The sequence below is a fragment of the Elaeis guineensis genome, chromosome 1 (genome assembly GCF_000442705.2).
Source record: "Elaeis guineensis isolate ETL-2024a chromosome 1, EG11, whole genome shotgun sequence".
NCBI classification, from domain to species: Eukaryota; Viridiplantae; Streptophyta; class Magnoliopsida; order Arecales; family Arecaceae; genus Elaeis; species Elaeis guineensis.
Genome location: NC_025993.2, coordinates 126,430,872 through 126,440,668, shown reverse-complemented (window position 1 = coordinate 126,440,668; position 9,797 = coordinate 126,430,872).

Genomic DNA, 9,797 nt, shown 5'->3' with positions numbered 1-9,797 from the left:
CTATAAATATATATAATTTTTTTGAATTATTATCTAAAATGACTCAAGTAAATTATAATTTAAAAGCTACGAATGATCTATACAGAGAAGGAGTTAGGTTTGGGTGCTTCAAGAATTAGGTTTCTATTAAAAAATTATATTTTAATTTAAAAATAAATTTATTTTTCATATGTTTTGGGTGAGAATATCAGGCGGCTCTTAAATAAACAAAGGCCCTCTGCGTTAAGACGGGAATTTTCGGAGGATAAGTTCCCGCCACCGCCGGTTTGCGTCCGCCTTCCAACGCCCCGCTCCCAAGGCAGTTCATATTCGTTGCATTTTTTTCGGTAAAACGGCCATTGCATTTTCAATAACCACGTCAATACATAGGTTTTTTATGCGAATCCAGCGCTGGACGCGTCCGGATGTACCAAAATCGCCACCCGACCATCAACCGTCCATCTGATCTTGAAGTCCGTATATAAAGTTTTATGCGTCAATTACGCGAAGTATTTAATATTAAAATTCGGTGCCCGAGGACTCGGTGAGTGGAATTGGGAAGCTTCTATGGCGCCTTGTCTTTCTCGATGGGACGCGGAATAAATTCATTACGTGTCCAGCATTTCAAAACCGCGCATCGGTGTTTGGTGCTTCCGCTTTCCAAGCCTCGTCATTCGTACGCGACTGCCATTGAATTGTGACGCCATGGCGTTTGTTCATGTCTCCGTCAACGGTCAATTGCTTTGCATCAAAGGAAACGAGCTCTGGACGGCCAAGGATGTTGGGACGTTGTTTTAGTGTTTTTTTTTTAGATTTTTTTTTTTGCATACGCGCCCTCCTACATATACAAAATATATTTATATAATTTTTATTTACATATATATCTTTATTTTATATATATATATATATATATATATCTTTTTTATATAGTTCAAAATTAAAATAACTAAAATATCTATACATACAAATAATAGATTTATGATAGCATTTATATAATTCAATATAAGTAACTGGATATACTGTCACGCCCCCGACCCAAAATTATAAGTCGGAGGTCGCGGCAACCACCGCATATTTATTAAAAATTCTCTCCATAAATATGCAAGACATCTTATCATGATATCGATGCATCACAGCAGAATAAAATTTAAATAATTATTGATTCAATTTTATTTCAATCAACTAAATCAAATATCTTACAAAATAAAATTTTATAGTTTTAAAATCAAATCTTAATAAATTCTAATCTAAAATAAAATATCAAAGTCTTCCTCTAATTTACTCTCTTATATTGAATCTCCGAATCAAACTAGATTTCTGAATCTGTAAAAATAATAGAAATACTTCATGAGCTAAATAGCCTAGTAAGCAATGTGCACTTTAGCTAGATAAAGTTAACACTAATAATATACTGAAAAATAAATATATAAGGTGCATCAATTTAAACATAAAATACTAATCAAGTAAGATCATTCAAATTCAGTCTTTCAAAATTTATTTTCAAATTCTTTGATTCATAAATCCATTTCTTTCAAAACAAGGTACATATCTCGACAGCCATGAACTAAATCAAAGTACCACCGTATAACATCCAATGGCAGGGTATCAAAATACCAACATATAATCCTCACTGGCAGGATATCGAAATACCAGCATATAACCTCTACTGACAGGATATCAAAATACCAGCATATAACCTTCACTGGCAGAGTATCAAAATACCAATATATAACCCCCACTAATAGGGTATCGAAATACCAGCATATAGCCCCCCACTGGCAGAATTCGAAACTTAGTCAGGCTGCGAATCAAAATCCATTTCAATTCAAAATACTTGTTCATATTTTAATTCAAAAATCACAAATCAGGTGATATCAAAATCAATCAATATAATTCGTATCAAATTTAATATGCATATTTATAAATCAACAAGGAGCATATTCAACAATTCAAAACATCATGCATCATATTCATAAATCATGCATAGTTCAATATAAAAAATATTTTATAATTTACTAAATAATCTAGAAAAAGTGAAGCATTACTTACTTCATACGCATTTCAATAAATCCACATAATTCTAAATTTTTTTTTTTCAAAATTCTTTATTCATAGATCATATCGTAATATCCCATGATCAAACATCTACAACCCTATATAGGATCAATTCCAATAATTAGTTATCAGTGGTCTCATTTGGCCACTCTGAATGATCCCGATTATTGGTGAGTGAACCGAGCTATCACCCTCCATTTTTATGCCACTATCCTATTTTTTCTTTCTACAATATTTTTTTTTTATTGCTTCCAGTCGACCATCATCACAGACTGATGTTGTAGCTAGTCACTATCTATCAACAATCATTTTCAGACCATTGCAATGATCAGTCAGTCTTCACTTATCTTTCTCTCTTTTGAGAAAGAGAAATATCCATAGTTCTCTTTCCTCTCTCTTTCTCTCTTTAACCAATTAAGGAGACATACTAAGTCATCCTAAATTTTTAGTTAGAAGTGGACCCCTTATGGACCCGATAGAGAGTTTCAAGTTGTTGGCTATTGTTTAATGATTTTTGATATATAAACTTAGTTCTATAGGGGAACAATCTTTTGGACAAGAGGATATTGAGTAGGATTCTGTACACTCTAACCCATATATCAAGATATGGACTGGTACATATTATGGGTAAATGCATCACCAGTATATGTGAGAATCTCTTAGTATAATCATCTATGTGGTTATCGATAAGCTTACATAGATATATCATATACCATGATCAAAATAAATAATTTGTATTATCATCTATTTGATTGCGAGTATTTTATATATGTTGGTATGTGTCTTATGTGCTGATGCTTTAATGTTATTTCAATTATGATGTTGCTTATTCTATCTCTATATGAAACCTTTTAATTTGTTCTTAAGGATGGTAATCATGTAGAGTATAAATTTTTTTTAAAAAATCATGATAGTATGATGGGGCACGGGTGATCTCTAGACTGGACGGCCATGCAAGAAACGTAATGTATATATTATATTAATCTTAAGCTGAAGAGCAGTATTGTATTTGGTTTACCATGGGCTAGAGTATAATTGTAACTAGTTCAATACCTGAAAGTCAATTTTAGATAATGGCCTGCACTTCATCATAGTTATGACATAATTAAACTAAATTTTACATAATTATAAGAGTGGGGAAAAAGAAGGTGCATATAGACTATCTAGCTATATGTGAAACTTGATGTATCAACTATGAGCTAAGATAAGATATTGCGGCTACCGACCATGGAAGAAAACATGGCATGTATTTGGCTTATCGTGGGCTAGAGTATGACTCCAACTAGTTTAATGCCAAAATCAAATCAAGAAGATAAATTGTGTTGAACTAAATTTAGTATAACTATAAGATCAAGTAAAAGAGGGCCATCTGGATAAGCTAGCATATGTGAAACATGGTGTATGTGATATCAGCTTGGGCTAAGATGTGATATTATGGTTACCAACCTTGGATGGAAATATGGTGTGTATTTGTGTTTAGCCCACCATGAGTTGGAATATGGTTGGGACAAATCCAATATTAGAATGATAATATTATCAAAATCCGACTTATGTTAACTAATTAATAATAAGTAATCTTACTGAATTGCTATTGAATAGGATTTTTGGTTAGGTTATATATGATGTGTACAATAGAACCATAATGATATATGACATGCATCTATTGACTCCTATCATGGTGATATGTAGGTAACTAAGTAGCTATAATATATATACCGGCATGGCTCTGATATCACTTAGTAGGATCATCAACAAGTAAAACTGTAATTAAAGATCATCAAAATTTTAAAAATAAATAGTAACTAATAATTTAAAAATAAACTATAACAATTACAGGAAGATAAATAGTAGGATTCTAAATTAGAGAAGATAAATTGCAAGTAGATTGTTTTACTCCGGTATAGTTTCTAGGCACAATTGGCTTTCACCACTCACAATCGTACCTAGAATATTATACAAAGATACTTGATCTAACTTAATTGTTTGTGTGCTTCTAGTACTTACAGTCAACTATCCTGGAGGCTCTTAACCAGAAGGGCTACCAATACCTCTGATGTTCAAGGCTTCGACTGGTTCGCAACTGGAAATACCCACCAGGCATACAGCGATATGACCATTTTTTATATACTAGGGGTGTTTTGAGAAGATAAATAATCAAAACTTAATAGTAACTTCAAGATAGCCGAGATAACTTGAAAGTACTTAAATAATAATTTGAAAGGGGCTTACAATGATATTGAAATTCTCCTGCTTTGCTACTATTCACAGAAAACATTCAAAGAATAAAGTCAAGTTAGGCGAGATAGAATTTTTTAAGAGAGAACTTGATACTTTATTGATATAGTAAAAACTGTACAACCATCACTCTTATAGCCTCTACAAAAGTGGTTGCAGGATGAGTAGTTTGGGATATAAGGCTTGAAAGATTGAAAGGCTATAGGCTTGAAAATCTTTGAATTTTCGGAGTTTTGATACAGAATAGGAGAATGGTTCTAGTCAAGGTGGTCTCTCTTTCTCTATTCGGAAGAGGCCCTCTTTCCTTCAGCTTGGGGTTTTCTTTTATAGCTATTTGCCTCATTCGGATTTGAAACACTTTGGAGTCCATCTGCTGTAGTGGTCAATATCTGAGTGGATGCTTTTATCTTATCGTGGCTGATGTTAGTGCTTTGGCCAATGTCGGTGCAGAATCTTATGCTGCATTTGTCTATCAGTTATTGTTGTCTTGTCCTGATAGATGTTGGTATCAGTGCTTTTATCAGTATCAGTGCAGAATCTTTATCAATTCTACTTGTGTCTTGTCAGTCACTTTTATCTTATCATGATAGATGCTTTTGTCAGTGTTGATATCAGTATTGGTGCCTTGGCAAGAGCTTTTGTCAGTGTCAGTGTAGAATTGTTGTGCTTGACTATGTTTTTTTTGTCCCGATTGGATGTGTGTGTTGGCATCTTCTTGTCATAGGAATCCAATGGAATACTTCACCATAGGCATACTTGTGCCTTACTGCTTTCAGGTAGATAGATACAGTGTTGGATCATCAAGACTGGCTGCATATTCTATTGATAAGCCACTTTTGATGCTTTCCTATTCTTCTTCTTCCTCTAGTTCATTTAGGATTTCTACGAGGAGTCTTTTACATTCAAGCTTAGATTTGGTGGCTATTAGTTTTGAGCTGGTTGTAGATTTCTATTGTAAGAATCTGGCTGTTGTTGGCTCGATTGCTAATATTTGCCGGGGATGCTTGAAGATCTATTCTAGTGCCTTGGGCTTGGTGGCTTTCTCGAGATTGAACTCTTGCCACCATTACATCTTGTACTTGCAATCGAGAGTTGGCAGTAATGGTGGATTTTGAACTAGGGTATATTTCTAGCTCAAAATGTAGGATAATGAAAATAATGAGAAAAATTTGAGAAGAGATGGAAATTTTTTGGGCTCTAATTGATAGCAATGCTATGTTCTGTTGGAAGGCTTCGAGGCCATTAAGAATAACTGGAGGAAGGATTTTTATTGTGGGACCATAATAGTCCCACCCATGAGTGAACCAGAATAGAACTTGGTAGTTTACTCCAGCTTTAAAATAAAAGAACCAGGAGTGCTTAAAATTTTGATTTTGGAATAGAAATGTGAAATACTATATATTTTGATAGTCCAATAGTTAAAATATTGTGGATTGAATTCCTGAGAAAGCTTCTTGAAATTACTAGAGTGATCACCTCATGTAGAGGGTGTCAGAACTTGATGGATCTGAATTGATGAGTGTGTTTTGTCATTTGGAATAGTTTTGTCCCGATAATGCTTGACCCCAATGGAGTCTGTATCGACTAATATGAACTCGTAGAATTTTTGTGTTTTCTGAAGACCTTTTGGTTGAAAATGCTAGGTAGGAGGAAAAATTTTGTCAGTTATTTGTCTAGGTGTTTGTGCTGAAAACTCATCTTCCACTGTTAAAATCATTTGGATCTGTTTCTTTTCAATATATTTTGTAACAACCTTTTTTGGAGGGAATTTTGAAAGTGGCACAGGGTTGGAAATCCTTGTGACTTATTTTTGTTTGATGTCAAGATGTTGCAGTTTTTTCTCTGCAAATTCTGCAACAACTTTTTGAAATACCTCTAGGCCCATTAGAGTGGGATTTGCTCGGGCTAACCGAGCCATTTGTTCTGTGGTTGATTGTTCTAAAGGCATTGTAGGTTGCAGTGGTGGGTTTGATTACTATTTTTCTTGAGTGACGGTCTCGTACCAAGTCAAGTGTTTGGGTTTTGGGGAGATAATTAAGGATTTTTGTGAGGATTAAGCATAGTCTGATTTGATTTGTTGAGGAATAGAGGGTGAACTAGGAACCATGGTTTTCTTTGGAGGCATTTGGGAATTTCTGCAAAAATTTTCATGAGAGGAAATCAGGAAAAAAGTTGTCTTTTATTTTAATAAATTATATCTCAAAATCAAAGATAGATAATATTGCTTATCATCTCGCAAAAATCTACTTTGATACTAGGTTTTTTACATCTTTTTCTCAACTATATATTGCTGATTGATACTTTATACATAATAAAGACTTTTGATTCAATAAATCACCTTGGAATTTTGAGATACATAAGACTATTGCTAAGACCTCTTTTTTAATTGTTGAGTCTTTCTGTTGTGTATGGTTCCAGATTTCTGATGCATACTAGATTAATTATTCTTTATCTTCTTTTCTTTGTTTCGAGATCCCTCCATACCCTAATTCTGATGCATTTATTTCAACTATCTTGAATGCTTCTAGATTTGCAAGATGTAGGCATGGAAGGGATTTAACTTGTGTTTTGATTGTTTTAATTATTTGGGTATGCTGATTAGTCCAGGGAGGAGGATTCTTTCTAAGTCTCTGATAGAGTGTTTTTGTTATAATTTTCAAGTTTTAATAGTAATCAGAGACATAGTTAAGGCTTCCTAGGAACCTTTGTAGTTGATTTTTATTAAGAATTGTATCCAAAAATTTCTGCAAACTCTATGGCTCTTTGTACGGACTTAATGGTTCCATTGCTTATGTCACAATCAAAAGACCTAGTCTTGATTTGAAATAACTCTATTTTTGATTTTGAGAATACAAGTCCATTTTTTATAATTATATTCAGGAATATTTTAATGTGTTTAAAATGTTGTTCGACAGATGTTGAGAATATTAAAACATCATCAATATATACTACGATGTACTTTGTATATATATTAAATATATCATTCATTTTTTTTAAAATTTAGATGGGACATTCTTTAAACCAAATGGCATCACATTCTGTTCTAATTATCTGAATGGGATAGTGAAGGTAGTTTTATATCTATCCTTTTTTTGGATTTGGATTTGTCAAAAATCCAACTTTATATCGAACTTGGAAAAGAGTTTTGCTTTGTTAAGCCTATTTAATAGATCTTTTTTATTAGGGATTGGGTACCTAATCCACCTCAAAGCTTAGTTTAGAGGTTTATAGTTTATTACTAACCTAGGTGCACCTCTATCAATTTTTGAGCTTTCTTGGATGTAAAATGCTGTGCAACTCCATGGCGATTTACTAGGTCTAATTAATTTTCTTGCATCCAGAGTTTGTATTTCTTCTTTACAATATTCAAGCATTTCATGATTCATTTGTATGGGTCTCGCCTTTATTGGTATTTTCTTCTCACTAAATCCTTTCTCATATGGTAAGTCCACAGAGTGTTGTTTCCTTTCCCAAAAGGCGTTTGGGAGGTCTGAACATCCAGACCTAAAAATTTCATCTTTTATCTCTTTGATTTGTTTTATTATTGATGGGTCCTTTAATTGGTGTTCGATCCTCTTATATGCTACCTCATCTTTTAGAAACTCTAGTCATTTCTACTTTTTGCTTATGAGATTGATGGCCTAGTTCCCTATTTGTTCTAAATTTTTTGAATAAGGTGGATGTATGAACTGGAAGACTAAGTCATGTCCTAAGATCTGTGTTTTGATCCCTTCATTGTCCACTAAAAATGATTTTATCATGTTTAGGAATGGGGTTATTAGAAGTGACCGATCTTTTATTGACCACTCACAATCTCCATACATACTTCACTATATCCAGAACATCCTACACAAAGATCAGAGAATCAAGTTAGGAAGTAAACTAAAACAAGGATTTATGTACACAATGTACCATGGTGATCTCAGGTTAAAGGATCACTTGCACAACTTTCACTAAAGAACAATCAGCTGACATGTAAATAAAACTCCATTAGATATTTTCTTATAGGTCAATTCAATGAACTCATTCTCTAATGAGCACCCACATCCTTATATTAGTATCGTCGCATAAGTAGTTATGAGATCAACCATCCTCATCACTGAGCATACATAGGATGTGCCAGCCTTACTGGCATCATTGATCTCCGACTCAGTGAACCAATGATTGAAAATATTTTAGATCAAGACTATCAAGGATTTAGGTCTCACTGGCGTGATCTCATCACAGTTCTAAAATTATTGTCCAGACCTATGAGATTCATTATAATTTTAAACAATAATATACAGCATATAATAAATTAAAATATCTATTTTATTAATTAACAATATCAAGTATATGAGTTTGAAAGATAAAATATAGAAGAATATCCTATCGCATCCCATATACCATTAGCTTATAGGACATAATTCTTTTATAAATATAAAAAGATAAGATTAAAAAATAAAAAACTCAAAAAGTATAATTTATCTTTAGTTGAAGAGAAAAATAAAATTTTGATTAAAAAAAGATCTTTTAAAAGAAAAAAATCATAGATGAAGAAAAAGAAATTTTTTTGAAATCTAAAAAATTCTTGATAGAAGAAAATACTTTATTAATTTTTTTTTGAAAAATTAGAACTTTCAGTTGATGAAAAAAATATTATTTAAATAAATGAATGCAAAAAGGAAAGAACTTGTTGCTGAACATGGTGAATAAAAGAAAGAAATTGAAAGATTGAAGTCTTTTATAGATAAATTCACATTTAGTTCTCAAAATCTTCAGTTGATGTTAAATAATCAAAAAGCAATTTTCGATAAAGCTAGAATTGAATTCAATTCTTTAAGAAAATAAAAATTTATTAAGAATATATTTACTAGAGCTCATCATGAAAATCATTCTATTGTTTACTTCAAATGTAACAAAGTTGGCCATAGAATTTTTGAATGTAATATTATTAGAAATGATCATACTTTGATCAAGCAAATTTAGATTCCAAAAGGAATCATATGCACTAACTTCTATGGATCTAAGATGGCTTAGGTTCAAAAATTAGAAAATAATTTTATAGATATGCCAAGCATCCAATGATATGAAAGGAGTGAATTTTTAAAAGTAGATGCTTAAGATTTAGAATGAATGGGTGATGATGTTTGGTCAAAGCTAAATCTTTCTCACATCATACCATCACTAATTTCTAATATTATTTTGCTTGAATGATTGATTTTGATACTTCATATATACGTATGATTTTTTATTGTTAGTTTGAATACATTGATAAATTTATTCTCTTAATTCTAGTATCATATTGGTTGCCATAAGCTTATGTTTGTATCACAAAATCAGCATGTTTCTTTAACCCCTTGAATCATATTATTTTGATTGATAAGTGTTTGTAAAAGTTGAATCAAAAATAAGTTTTTATTCATTTTAAAAAAATTTGCATGGTTCTTAAATTGTTTATATCATGTTATTTTGATTATAAAGAAAGTTGAATCAAAACAAGCTTGATTGCATAGAAGATTAATTGTGTATAAATTTTGTGAAACAAA